The 14,867-nt window shown below is 45.6% G+C and overlaps 1 protein-coding gene across 1 annotated transcript in view; it reads left to right on the top strand.

The window, feature by feature from the left end:
- VPS4A (vacuolar protein sorting 4 homolog A) overlaps nucleotides 1-14,867 on the top strand; it is a 194,372-nt gene that overhangs the window by 139,961 nt on the left and 39,544 nt on the right. The gene's annotated exons all lie outside the window — the stretch shown is intronic.

Genomic DNA, 14,867 nt, shown 5'->3' with positions numbered 1-14,867 from the left:
AAGTCTCTAAGGAATTGTGATGGGGCCAAAACCATAGGGAGGCCATAGCAGTCGCCCTTTGTAGTGGTGGAATGTCAGCAATTTGCTGCAGGGACTACCCTTTCTTGATCCAGTTAATCAAGTGACCATCACAATGGACACCTCCCTGACTGGTGAGGCATGCACTTGCACGACATAACCATACAAGTTATATGGACACCTGAGAAACAGGATCTACACATCACTTATCTAGATTTGTGGACCATACAGTTAGTCCTCAGGTCCTTCCTCCCACTTCTCCAACACAAAAGTAGTTCTGATCTGGCTGGACAACACAACTGCATGAGTTTCAGCTTCAGAAACTGGGCTGCACACACTCCTTTGGGTTGTCTGCCCTATCCCAGGGCATTTGGTGGTGGGTGATACAGCTCAAGATTCATATTCTCATACAACTCATAGCCGGCGAGGACAATTACTTTGCAGACCTGCTCAGCAGGATGGATCAACAGGTCCACAAGTATGAACTTCACACCCAAGTCCTACTCCCAAACGTCCGGTGTTGGGGGATCCCCACTCTCAGACCTGTTCGCCGCCACCACCGAAAATGCAAAATGCACAAAACCTCGCCCCGAGGTTTCCACAAGCCTTGGGGAATGCACTAAGGATGAACTGGTCAAGGATATTTGCCTCGCCTTTCCTCCTCTTCCACATTGTCAGTTCATGGTTCGGAGGTTCCGGCAAACCTACCTGATCCTCACTCCAGTAGCCCCAACCTGGACCAGGCAGCCCTGGTTCACCACACTTCTTGACCTCTTTATAATGCCTCACAAGAAGTTACCCAACAGACTGGAACGTCTCTCTCAAAATCAAGGTTTTCTCAGTCATCCCTATCACAAGCAGCTCAATCTTGCGATTTGGCACCTGAAGTCCTAGAACTTAGATACTTAATCCTGCCTGTAGAGAGCAAAACCATTCGGGAAGAGGCCCACAGGCCTCCTACTAGATAGTTATGTAGCCTAATAGAAACAATTTGTACTTTGTTTCCCTAGAAATATTAACCCCCTGAATCCAACAGTCCAAGGCATTGTCTTTCACCTTTTGAATTTGCAACAGTCACAACTAGCATATTACTCTATTTTGACTTCATTTAGCTGCAGTCGCAGCTGTCATACAAAACAGTCAACACTTCTCTTTTCAGAATAACTGCAATTAAAGCCTTTGTGGAAGGGCTCAAATGGGTTATACCACCACAGGTGCCTCCTGCTCCTGTGTGGAAACTAAATGTTTTCACTAGGCTAATGCGCCCTACTTTTGAACTGCTACACTCTTGTCTTCTCCAGTTCGTTTCCTGGAACGTAGCCTTCCTAGAAGCTGGCGCTGGCAAGAATCTCATGTGGACTGAATCGCCTTGTATGCTGATGATGTTCTCCTGTACCTCGCTAATCCAGCCCGGTCCGAGCCGAGATGTCCACAGATCCTCCATTCCTTTGGGCGAGCGTCTGGTGTACGCCTTAAACCAATCAAGTCCACGGTGGTGCCCCTTCATGCCTCCAGAGAATGTTTCGACTGGCAGACAACCTTGCCCATACGTAGATTATCCTTTAAATACCTTGGTATCTGGGTGGCTCTTCTCCCGAGTTGACCGTGTCCATTAATGTCGGCCCACTTCTCTGATGCACAAAAGACTACTTACGTCGATGGCAAAAACTTCCTCTCAACCCTCTCTGGAGAGTTGCCCTCTTCAAAATGATGGTTCTCCCCTGCCTCTTAAATGTCCTCCAAAATCTCCCAATCCATCTCCCTCACAGCTGGTTCAGCAATCTAGATGGGATGATTACCAACTTCCTTTGGGGGGGCTGAAAAGCACGTCTGACTTTCACGTCTTGCCAACGGACCACATTTGAGGGAGGAATGGGAATGACCAATCCCTTTTTACACTATCTCGCCACTCGCCCCCTGATAATCCACGATTGGTTCAACGGGGGTGGTCGGACCCAACATATTGGCTTGAACTGGGACGTCTTGGATTCTCTCAGGCCCAAGCTATGCTGTAAGGAGCCCTTTTCCCTCAGGCCCTGACAGTAGTCACTCGTACGGCTTTTCTAGCATGGCTATCTGCATTGAGGCACATCCACTGGGACAACAGACTTACACTACAAACTCCATTATGGCTCGGCACTTGGCTATGAGAAGTGGGGACTCTGACGGGCTTTCAAACATGGGACCTAAGAGGCATCCCCTACCTGGGAGATGTCTGGAAGGGAGAACATTTGTCCTCTTTCCAGGACTTACAACATGCATACTCCTTACACTCTACACAATTTTTTAAGTATCTCCAATTACGTCACGCCATAGCCACTCACATCCCTAACCAAGAGACATTCCCCAAATTCAGCCCGCTGGAGCCCAAGATTCTCATGGGAGACCTAGAGTAGGGAAGAGATATACCGATCCCTGATAATACCCCATCCACATTAGACCCTCTTAGAACCTGATGGGAAAGATGAGTGGGCCATCTAGAAGATGAAGAATGGAGAGACGCTCTTATGGCACCCAGAAGACTCACTATATCTGCCAGACTTCGCCTCATACGGATATACTATCTTCACTGCGCATATCTTACACCGGTGTGATTGAACATGGCTAGACTCCTCCCAGCCCTGCAATGTCTACGCCGAGAAGGCGAACCAGTTGACTTCTTTCATATGGTCTGGTCCTGCGTGGTAAGATCTAAATACTGGGCGTCAACCACATCTAAATTGAGTGGCATATTGGGGTGGGAGGTTCCCCTTAATCCTCGTGGTCTTCTTCTGGGGGTGATGGAGGGAATGGACGGCTCCCGAGCCGACATGTTGTTTCTAGAAACAGCCATGTTAATTTCTAAAAGAGACATTGCAGTGGCTTGGAAAGACTGAAAATCTCCCTTTATTTCAAAATGGTGTAGGGCAGTTGATTGGTGGGCTGTCTAAAAAAAAAAGCGGTTTATGAGGCAAGAAGGTGTCCGAACAAGCATGAACGAATATGGGGCAAATGGACAGGACCATTGGACTGATTACTCATAGCGCCAAGGGCGGGCCCTTTCCTTTTATCTTTTTTAGCCAAGCTGATGGGGGGGATAATATTTGGATTTTTAATGAAATGTTTTACATGTCACAGTGATACAAATGTTATTTTGGTTACCTTGTTGTACAAAATGTCAATAAAATTGGATATCAAAAAATTCCTCCCCAAGGTGGTGTCTAGCTTACACCTCAATGTTTCCACAGAGGTTCCAGTTTTCTTTCCACATACTCAAGTGGTAGCAGAGCGAGCTCTCCATACACTAGATGTCAAAAGAGTACTTCCAAAAAACCCAACTTTTTGCCTTTTTCTCCACACAGCCTAAGGGGCGTGCACTATCCAAAGCAGGTACGGCACACTGGGTCGTCAAATGTATACAAACCTGTTATGCCAAATGCCCTTTGCCAATTCCTCTCAAACCCCACTCAACCCACAAGAAAGGGACGTCTCTGGCTTTCTTGGGTAATATTCCTATACTTGACACTTGCAAAGTAGCTATTTAGCCGACTCTCCAATGTTCACAAAACATTATTGTGTGGATGTATTGGCACGCCAACAATCAAAAGATATTCAGGCTGTTTTACGCACAATGTTTTACGCACACTTTTCCAAGTCTCTCCTACATCCTCAGGCTTGCCACTACTTTTTGGGACGACTTCTTTGTACTCTATGTACAACATATGTATCTACAACTACACCCAATGAATGGAAATGTTTACTTACCTTGTAAGCATCTGTTTGTCACATGTAGTGCTGTAGATTCACATGCTCCCTCCGTCCCCGGTGGCCTTTCGGTGTTGCAGACATTTTCTCTAACTTTCATCTATAATCTTTTCTTTACATGGTTCTTTCTGTATCTCTATTCTCCATCTACATCCTCAACCTGCAGGCGGAAAATAATAGAGCAGATGTCCATGCGTATCACCAGAAATAGGTGGAGTCATGTTACCTCGTGATTCAAAAAGACTTCTTCAAAGAAAAACAACTTGCTTCACATCTGAGCACAGCACTAGATGGCAGGAATATGCACAGCATGTGAATCTACAGCACTAAATGCCACAAACAGGTACTTATAATGGATAGTACATTTTTCTTTCCATACTTTCAAGGTAGCAGCAACGGTGTGTCTACTCGGAATGTAGTGGCCATTTTGGAAATATAGAAAAAACAATTCCAGCATGGCTGACTGACTTTTCCGTTTAGGCTTCATTTTACAAGCATTGGCAAAGCTAATAGTGGTAAACCCAGAGCAAGACAAAGAGATAGAACCCAAGCAGTGCTCAGTGTCTAAGTGAGGGGGGTCAGGGAATGTTGAGGTAGTGGGGGGGGGGGGGGGGGGCAGTAAACATTGATGAGGAGGTGGGGAGAGACCCAGGGTGATGGAAGGAGAGGGAGAGAGAAAGAGGGAAAAGGTGAGGTGTTGTAATTCAAAAATTTTAAAAATAAACCAAAATTGGGAAAGCCAACAGGTCTTTCAGTGTCTACCAGCCTTTTGGCACTTCTTGTTTTGTTGTAGCTATTGCAAAAACCTTTTTGTTCGGAAAGCTGCTGGGTGTTCGTCAGTCTAAAAAAAATGGACTAATGGCAAAAATGTTTTCGGTTACAAAAATGCACATATTACCATATTACTCACTAGCACTGAATGAAATTACTTTGTGTGTGGATGTGCACGTTGTGAAAGGGCAGCATACTGTAACTCGTAGTGAAGTCAGCCAATGGCTGAAGTAGACTGATGTACTGCCTGCCCCTTGACGCATGCATGAGTGGGTTTGAGAAAAATTGTGAATAACACCACAGCAGGCAAAAATGGATGAAGTTTGACTGAAAACCCCTGTTTGTAACTATGTCAAACACTTAATTGTATTAAAAACCAAAAGGACTCGACTAACACAGACCTAAAAATAAGCCAATTGTTCTGCTATTGTAGTCAGCCTCATGCCTTTGAGAAAGAAAGCAAGAATGACAGAAAGAAGGAAAGTAAGAAATCAAGAAATGAAGAAAGTAAGAAGGAAAGAAAGAAAGAAAGAAGGCAGGAAAGATGGATGGAAGCATGGAAAGAAAGATGGAAAGGCAAAGAAAGATGGAAAAGGAGGGAAAAAGCAAGAAAGAAAGAAAATGAAAAGATGCAAGGAAAAAAAGAAGGAAAGTAAGAAAACAATAAATGAAGAAAGTAAGAAGGAAAGAAAGAAGGGAGGAAAGTAAAGAAAGAAGGCAGGAAAGATGGATGGAAGCATGGAAAGAAAGATGGAAAGACAAAGAAAGGTGGAAAAAAGGAGGGAAAAAGCAAGAAAGAAAGTACCTTGTGTACGGATGTACTCATTGTGAAAGAGGAAAATGCAGTCACTCAAAGTGAAGGAAACCAGTCGCTGAAGTAGGCTGACCCATTTCCCCCTGTTGTATGCTGTAGAGGGCAGAGGCAAAATGTGAATGGCGCAACAAAAGATCAATGGATGAAGAGAGCTGGCTTAAAGCCTTTTTAAATATACTATACATGCAATTATAGTAAAATAAAAAGGTTGTGGCTAACACCAGACCTAGAGATTGATTCCCCAGCATGTGTTGTAGATAGCATGCTTTGCATTATACTGCCATCTAGTGTGGGGTCGAGAATATTACTAATTGTTTACTTCAAGAGTTTTCTTTTAGTGCTGAAAGAAAGGAACATATGATACTGAACTACACCGACTGTATCTGCAGAGCCCTAGAGATGAACAGATTATTTATCATCTGATCTCCAACTGTTCAGTCCTACACAGTCCCCTTCCAAGTCATATGAGATTGATTCCATGGAGGATTCAGGTGGAAAATACGCCATTTTGATTCTAGCCTCAACGTCCTACAAAGTTGGCATAATCTTGTTGGCTGGCATTGGGTCTATAATCGTGCCCTTTTTGGGATCGTGACAATGCAAACTGTGTGGTGTGTCGACATTTTAAAATTAAATAGACTATATTTAATCATTGCAATTGAAGGTGACCCTACTACCTGGCCTAGTAAGTCTATCCAGATAATGTGACTTCAGAGATGTATGAGGACATTGATGCTGGTGATGACTAATGTAAATATAAACAAAAACAATGAGGGAGGGGAGATGGTGTGGATTCGGTCTCCCCAGCCACATTATACATAAACATAGAGAATCCACAGTAAGTATTTGGTATGGTCCCTACGATGGCGGGGAACACACTGTGTTCTTTAAATACTCCTCGCACACCAAAAGGACCCTTGGGGTCATGCTTCATCATAGGCGTCTTCGCATCCCTCTACGGAATGCGGCGTGCTACTAACGAGCGACTACGCGGGAGCACTGTTAACTCTGTGTGGTGCGTGAGGGTGTTGGGTACTGTGTGATTGGTGGGGTCAGGAGTGAATGAACGTGTGAGTGTTAAAAAATACCTGGCACGTGAGGTCAGAAAAACCTTTATTCGGCCTCCATGCTGGTATTATTAAAAGGGGTGTGGTAGAGGTATTATTGTATTTAATGTACTCTTTTGAAGCAGGGCTTCTTCTTCAGGACGGGGTGCACAGATCCCCACCTTACTCACGTCTGGAAATAGGTTAAATTACCTATACTAAACAATAATACGGAGCCGCGGATGGGACTGTTGGAGAAAGGGAATCCTTTTGTTCTGATGCTATTAAGCACCTGGTCCCTCAGTTTTTGTCAGGCTCATGTCGCCAATCAGCAACTGGTAAAAAGTCCTCATTGTAGGTACTGTCAAGCTAGATCCTCATTGTAGGCACTTTTTGAGAGAAATTGAGACAAATAGGAACATTTAGCAGATTACTTATTGTTGTTTAGTACAGGTAATTTAAGGGGCAGTAGCTTTAATGGTAGCAATTGCTTCCTTGCACAGAGATCTGATAGAGACTACTAGCCGCAGATTCCTTAACGTAGAATTATCCCCATGCGTGAGACTGGATCTGTAAAACTTTTTGCCACAGGATCCCTACGTCAGTTTTTTCTCTTTTCCATGTGCAACGCGGATCCCGATTGTGTCCTGGCCTATTTTCAGGCCTTATATTCTTTTCACGCTTTGGTGTTCAGTGGAACAGTGTGCAAATGCCTTTGGGCTTCAAGACGTGCACCTCCTGTGCACGTCCCATGTCGGTGACGGACCCTCACCCGATTTGCATGTGGTGCCTGGGTGAGCACCACGACTCAGAGAGTTGCAACGCTTGCCAGCACCTTAAGCCTAAATCACCGCGGGAGCGCCGGATGAAGTTGCTGTCGGCGTGCTTGTCCAGGTCGGTGTCATCCCAGCGTCCGTCCCCTACCTCAAAGGCAAGGATCCGCCGGTTTCGTCTGCAACATCGCCTCTCGCCGCGGCCCCTAAGGCGTGGCTCTCCGGCTGGTAGGTCCTTCAGCCTGTCTCCGACGCCCTGTCCTCCATCCGCGGTGGGCGCCAACGCCCCCGCTTGTCGCCCTCCTACCCGGCGCAGAGGCGACTAGGGCCCAAATGACAGCCTAAGCTGCAGATCTGCAGGCTTCTTTGGCCCTTCCTCCACCTCCTGAGACGTCCGTGGATCCCTTGCCTCGTGCGGGTACTTCTGCGGAGTCGCCAGCGGCTCCGAACCCGGCCCGAAGGTTTCGGCTTCAGGTCGTAGGAGTGTGGTGTTGTCGAGGTGTGGTTCTTCAGGGTTCCCCTCTTCGGCGCCTGGCATCCCTGCCTCGCCGCAAATCCCTATGGGGCTCCCTGTAGCGTTGCAGGAGATCGCCGGGCGTCCAGGCTTGGCCCCGAGTCCCCCTCGGTCCTCTGGCAGGCGGCTGCCTGGCCAGTGCCATTTTGGAGCCGGGAGCCTTCTTCCCCGGCTCCGGTGGAGTCGCTGGTGGAGGCTGGGACCTGGGGCGCTTTTCCGGGTCCCTCTCGGTCCTCGACGGGGGCGGCTGCCTCATCTGAGGCCGAGCCAGCGCCTTTTTGGCGCCACTCCTTCGCCGTTCCGGCGTCGACCCCGCCCCATTCTCCTGGAGAGCACGTGGTGGCAGAAGTCGACCTGACGCCACGGATACCCACTCCGGTGCCGGTCAACGTCGATCAGGCGCCGATGGCGGACTCCACGGAGCCGCGTCGGCGGCGGGTTCTTGATTCATCTCCTGTGGTCCCTTCTTCTCCAGAGGTCTGTCATCTAGTGGTGTCCCGGAGACAGAGCGCTGTATTGTTGCCTTTTCCCTGGCATCTTCCAGGGAGGGCTCCTCGCAGTCCCCATGGCCTGAATCCTCGAACCCTTCTTTCCGTGGCTCGCTGCTGGCTTTTCTACCTGCCTCTCCGCCTTCCCCTGCGGCCCCTCAAGTTCCTCATTCTTCTGTGGATCCTCCTCTGTTCTGGGGCTGGCCACTCCCCCACCCCCCACCCCCGTTTTTGGATTAGGATGTGCTTTTTGGCTGATTTCTAAGCCTTCTGTGGTTTCTGACACCGGTTTCTGATTTTGTTCTCTGCTGCGGGGTTGTCTTCCCTAAGAGTGTTTCCCATCCTTCTTTGGACATGTCCTACCCTATGTGGGGTACTCATTAGCTATTGTATAGCCCTGTCTTTTGCTGGAAGGGTGTGGACTCCCCCTTTGTGTGTTCCTCACCTTTCCTGGTGTGATGTATTATGTTGGTGCGGACCTTGGTTCTTCCTTGGGCGTGGCTTGGCTATTTACGGTGTTGTGCTGCACTGTTTTTGCCCTTTGTCTGCCGTTTGATCTGTTCCTCTGACTGGTGTTTCTGAGGGGATACTTTCCTGTGTTGCCGGCCTGGTCCGTCCTACTTGTTTCTCCTCTTATTTTCTAGCTGATCTCACTTCTTCGAGGTTCGGTTCTGTCCGGAGTGGCCCCCTTTTAGGGGTCGTTCGGGATTGTTTCTGGCCTTGTCCTTGTTCTGAGCCCGACGTGGTCCAGGCGTCTAGTTTCGTCCCTCTTGTCGGAGGCTGGCAGCACCCGCCTGCTCTTCTGTTCTGTGGCCGGAGGCCTTGGCGTTGGCCCGTGCGCTCCTGCTTCTTGTTGTGCGGGAATCTTGTGAGATTACGTTCTTCTTCTCCAGCCTGCCTTTCTTGCTGAGGTGCCGTTCTGTCTTGTCTGCTGACTTTGAGATGCATTAAGCTCGGCTGTCCTCTTCACTTTCCCGGTGGAGGGCTTTGCCTGTGTTTTTGACTCTTCTCCTTGGAATCTCTGGGTGGCTCTTCTTCCTCGGTACTCCTCTGTGTTGCCTGTACCTCTGGGGCCTCTGGTGGAGATCCCTGGTTCCTTGTCTGGGCTTGGGGTGCACTGGCCTCCTTTCGCCTTGTCCTTGCTTCCTCCTACTGGATGAGGGTTGAGCTGCCTCTTTTGTCATCATCACGCACCCCCTCTGGGGTTGGTGTTCTTCAGAGATAATGAGGCTCTCTTCTGCCTGGGGGGACTGGGCTATTATCCCTATCCCTGTGACTCATCCCCTATTGGGGCCCCTGTGTAGGTCCAGGCTGGAGAGGTCCTCCCACAGACCCTTCTTCCCCTTGGGTATGGCTAGGGTATCTATTCTACGTTAAGGGATCTGCGGCTAGTAGTCTCTATCAGATGTACCAGTTACTTACCTTCGGTAACTATGTATCTGGTAGAGCCCATTCTAGCCACAGATTCCTTCACGACCCGCCCTTCCTCCCCGTTCTGCGAGGACCCTTTGTTTGGTCTTCTGCACTCGCCTGCCTCCGGGTGGTTGTCTTCTGTGAGTGCCTTTTCTTACTCCCTCCCTAGACCAATGCTCGTCTTGGTATTTGCTCTATTTCTTCCTTTCGGGTGGTTGGTTGATCGTTTCCTGGGTACTTCTGTGCCCCTGTAACCTGGTCTCCACTATGGGGTCTGCTCGTACCCTTCTTTCTTTTGTGGCTGGCACTTCTACCTCCTCTGCAGTCTTTGGGGTTGAGGTCTCTTGGTTGGGTCTTGACTCTTAGCCCTTTTCAGAAAGATGTCTCTCCCTGCTGGTGTTGTCAGGGGCTGACTTGTCATTACTCATCTGGCCTTAGTGCCCTTCTCTGTTCTAGGCTGTGGTTGCCGACTTCTTGGTCTGCTGTGCACTTTTTCATATGCTTTCTGTCCCCAGGGAGGCTGTTGTATTTGATGCAGGCTTCCTTTGCAGTAGTTGTGCTCTGTTCTTTCTTTCCATGATTTTTGGTGCCATAGTGCCTTGCACTATGCTGGATGGTGCTGTTCCTCACCATTCGTTTCTTTCTTTTCTGTTTATCTGTATTTTCGCACACTGTTCCCATACTCTCACAGTTCTTTGTTTGTGATGGCTCTGCGTTGTGGCGCAGAAAAGTTCTCCGAAGAAAACTGATGTAGGCACGCCGGGGTGGGACTTATGTATCCTCGCTGACGTCACAAACGCGGACAACATCAGGGCGGAGTCACGTGGTGATGTCCCCCCGGCGCGCAGGGATCCTGTGGCAAAAAGTTTTCCGGATCCAGTCTCACGCCTGGGGATAATTCTACTTAAGGAATCTGAGGCTAGAATTGTCTCTACCAGATGCATCGTTACCGAAGGTAAGTAACTCGTACTTCGTTTCCATTGGTAGAGGAACCTTTGATATAGGTAAACAATGACAAAATTGTCTTCATACTGAGCCACTATTTCTCTTAAAAGTGGTACCACCCTTTTCATGTCAATGAAACCATTAAATTTCAGGCATTGTTACAAAAACCCTTCAAGCAGGGCAGAAAGGGCATTGCATTCATTCAATGCCAAATGAGCTCACATGCTGCCATGCACAGAGCAATAGACCTTTAAGCAGCACAAAACAATTGTTTGAACCCATCTCGAAAGGGCATTGCAAGATGGATTGTGCGGTGCATTCAGGTTTTATACAACTTGTGGACAGTTTTCAAGGAAATTTAACTCGTACAGAGGAGTTGGCTATCTTTGGTGAGGTGCAAGACAGCAATCTGAAACTCACGGATTCACAAAACATCACTGACCGCATTCAGGTTTTATGCAACTTTTGGACAGTTTTCAGGTAAATTTAACTCATACAGAGGAGTTGGCTGTCTTTGGTAACGTGCAAGGCAGCAATCTGAAACTCACAGATTCACAAAACATCACTGTATTGAAAATATACATTCCAACCCTCCCGATTCAGGCAGTAGACTACCGATTTAAGGCCAATCTCTGGCCTATTGATTCCTGCATGCAGAACCTGGTTCAGATTGCAGAATAACGATCTGCTCGAAACAAGACAGCTTGAGCTTGGAAACATATATTCTGAGCCAGGTCGCTTTACCCTAAACTCTTGGAGGGAAAGAGTAGAGAGTGTGACAGGCCTCGACATATACTTTTTTGCAGTTTTACATAGCACATACAAAAAAAATGGAGTTAAGAACTCTGTTTTTGTTTGCGCTGTTATTAAACTGACAAAAATGAAATGCCGCTAGTTGTCCCCAAACATGCCAACAGACCTGATTCAGACAGATTGCCTCTGCTTCAGTTTAAGTCAGTGGGTAAAATACATTCTACCAACTATTTTTTTTACAATTTTAAATCTCCCACTTGCTTGCTGTAAAATGTTTGAATAAAGCCTAACCCCAAACTAATGGCTGTTAGGGCTTCAGCACGCAACAACATTGGTGTGTATACTCAAACTTGAATATTTAATTCATATTCTTCATGAATTTTTTAACAGAAACATTTCAATTAATCAACATACATATGTCATTTTGTACAACCCATAAGGATAAAGTTTCAACTGTACATATGAAAGAAAACACCACATTTGTTTAAACCCAATGCATTTCGGGACTCGTGGTCCCTTCGTCAGGGGTTCCTAAAAGAGAAAGGAAACAAATTACCCGATGCCTGAGGCAGCTTGTTGTTAAGCAAAGTACCACTTCAAAAATAACACTTCAAAAATAGGCAGCATTGAATTGAATTATCCGTAATACGCGCGAATAAGCCTGACCCAACTCCTACACAATTAATATCACACCCTAATGATCACTCATGATCAAAACGACACATAAAAAAAGACACATAAAAAAACACATAAAAAGACCATAGCAATACGAAAATATTGCTCACCTTTTAACAAAACAAACTTCGTCTCAGTGGCGATTTGTGTTAGATCGATGACCTGCAACCTGAAGACAAGTACATAAAAAAATGAACTACCGTTTATGCAGGAAATTCCTCTTGCAAAGAGAGCAAGATTTGATAAGGCTTACCTATCGAAGGGTTGGCAGGAATATTGCCTATGACGGAATATGTAAACAAAAGCGAACATAAGCAAGAGCATTCAGTGATTTTAAATAACAGCAAAACTCAATGGCTGAACCACGTAGCTCACCTTAAATGTGAATCGTCACGTTTAACCGACTAGGAACCGAATGTGCTCAAATGGCTACCTATGCATGAAGAATAAATACATGCTCGTGTCAAAGTTTTACTCTTAGGGACTGCAAAAAATATAGTTCCCATCAAACAGTAGTTGTAACATGGCTCACCTTGAACTTTACTGAACCGTGAACAACGACTCCTGTGTCCTTAGACCACAACCTATGCGGAAACAAAATATTACAAGCGCTAGTTAAAAACCCACTCTACAGCGCCGTAATGAGTGTTGCTCGAAAACAAGCAGCCAAAGTTTCTCATGTGGAAAAACGCTCACCGTAACTCTGAATCCTAAACACGAACAACGCTCGACTACCGGAAGGCGGATGAACCTCCTCATTCATTACGGGCTCTATTTACTGACATGTTTACCCAAACAACAAAGACGACGGACTGTCGAACAAACTACCATCACTGACAGCGATATAGCCGCAAGTTTGTACGCCATTTATAAACGTGTTCAATTGGAAAGTAATGCCTGAATCTATGTATTTCTAATGGCGTAGCCAACTAAGCCGAAAACACCAAGGAAAATTAAAATTAAAACTTCCTTCGATCATGTATCCATTTCAAAAAATCTCTTGCTGTATGCTGTGAACCAAAGTAGGCAACCTTACTGTATGTCAACGCCGTGTCAAATGACCAATTTTCGCCACATGAAAATACAATGTGTGGAAAATACATGAAAAGTACATAAAAAATACGATGCATAGAAAATGCAATGTGAACACCATGTTTACAATGTACATTTGAAATAATCATGTCATCACTTATTAAATCCTGTAACATTCTAGAAATATCACAAAGCAGGATGGATACATGATCGAAGGAAGTTTTAATTTGTATTTTCCTTGGTGTTTTCGGCTTAGTTGGCTACGCCATTAGACATACATAGATTCGGGCATTATTTTCCAATTGAACACGTTTATAAATGGCGTACAAACTTGCGGCTATATCGCTGTCAGTGATGGTAGTTTGTTCGACAGTCCGTCGTCTTTGTTGTTTGGGTAAACATGTCAGTAAATAGAGCCCGTAATGAATGAGGAGGTTCATCCGCCTTCCGGTAGTCGAGCGTTGTTCGTGTTTAGGATTCAGAGTTACGGTGAGCGTTTTTCCACGTGAGAAACTTTGGCTGCTTGTTTTCGAGCAACACTCATTATGGCGCTGTAGAGTGGGTTTTTAACTAGCGCTTGTAATATTTTGTTTCCGCATAGGTTGTGGTCTAAGGACACAGGAGTCGTTGTTCACGGTTCAGTAAAGTTCAAGGTGAGCCATGTTACAACTACTGTTTGATGGGAACTATATTTTTTGCAGTCCCTAAGAGTAAAACTTTGACACGAGCATGTATTTATTCTTCATGCATAGGTAGCCGTTTGAGCACATTCGGTTCCTAGTCGGTTAAACGTGACGCTTCACATTTAAGGTAAGCTACGTGGTTCAGCCATTGAGTTTTGCTGTTATTTAAAATCACTGAATGCTCTTGCTTATGTTCGCTTTTGTTTACATATTCCTTCATAGGCAATATTCCTGCCAACCCTTCGATAGGTAAGCCTTATCAAATCTTGCTGTCTTTGCAAGAGGAATTTCCTGCATAAACGGTAGTTCATTTTTTTATGTACTTGTCTTCAGGTTGCAGGTCATCGATCTAACACAAATCGCCACTGAGACGAAGTTTGTTTTGTTGAAAGGTGAGCAATATTTTCGTATTGCTCTGGTCTTTTTATGTGTTTTTTTATGTGTCGTTTTTTTATGTGTCGTTTTGATCATGAGTGATCATTAGGGTGTGATATTAATTGTGTAGGAGTTGGGTCAGGCTTATTCGCTCGTATTACGGATAATTCAATTCAATGCTGCCTATTTTTGAAGTGTTATTTTTGAAGTGGTACTTTGCTTAACAACAAGCTGCCTCAGGCATCGGGTAATTTGTTTCCTTTCTCTTTTAGGAACCCCTGACGAAGGGACCACGAGTCCCGAAATGCATTGGGTTTAAACAAATGTGGTGTTTTCTTTCATATGTACAGTTGAAACTTTATCCTTATGGGTTGTACAAAATGACATATGTATGTTGATTAATTGAAATGTTTCTGTTAAAAAATTCATGAAGAATATGAATTAAATATTCAAGTTTGAGTATACACACCTATGTTGTTGCGTGCTGAAGCCCTAACAGCCATTAGTTTGGGGTTAGGCTTTATTCATGTTTTTTTCACTGTTTAGCAGACAGTAATTCAGCACAGCACACTTATCACATTACATTGCAAATCGGTATAATTGAGTGCGACCTCCACCCACATACATGCTGTAAAATGTTGGCATGTATGAAAAAAGCACAAGAGAGTCAAACAGTTTTGAATACATTATTCGCTACAGCCACCCTTATTTTTAGTGACCCTTCACCTCAGGATACGGGGCCCTGGTTTTAAGTTGTCGCAGAGCAGTGGTCTACAACAACACCTTCTGCATACTGAAAATATTACTCAGAAGGAAAGTATTG

Source organism: Lissotriton vulgaris, chromosome 12 (assembly GCF_964263255.1).
Source record: "Lissotriton vulgaris chromosome 12, aLisVul1.2, whole genome shotgun sequence".
Classification (NCBI taxonomy): domain Eukaryota; kingdom Metazoa; phylum Chordata; class Amphibia; order Caudata; family Salamandridae; genus Lissotriton; species Lissotriton vulgaris.
Note: the sequence above shows the minus strand (reverse complement) of the source record. Positions and strands in the feature narration are given on the sequence as shown.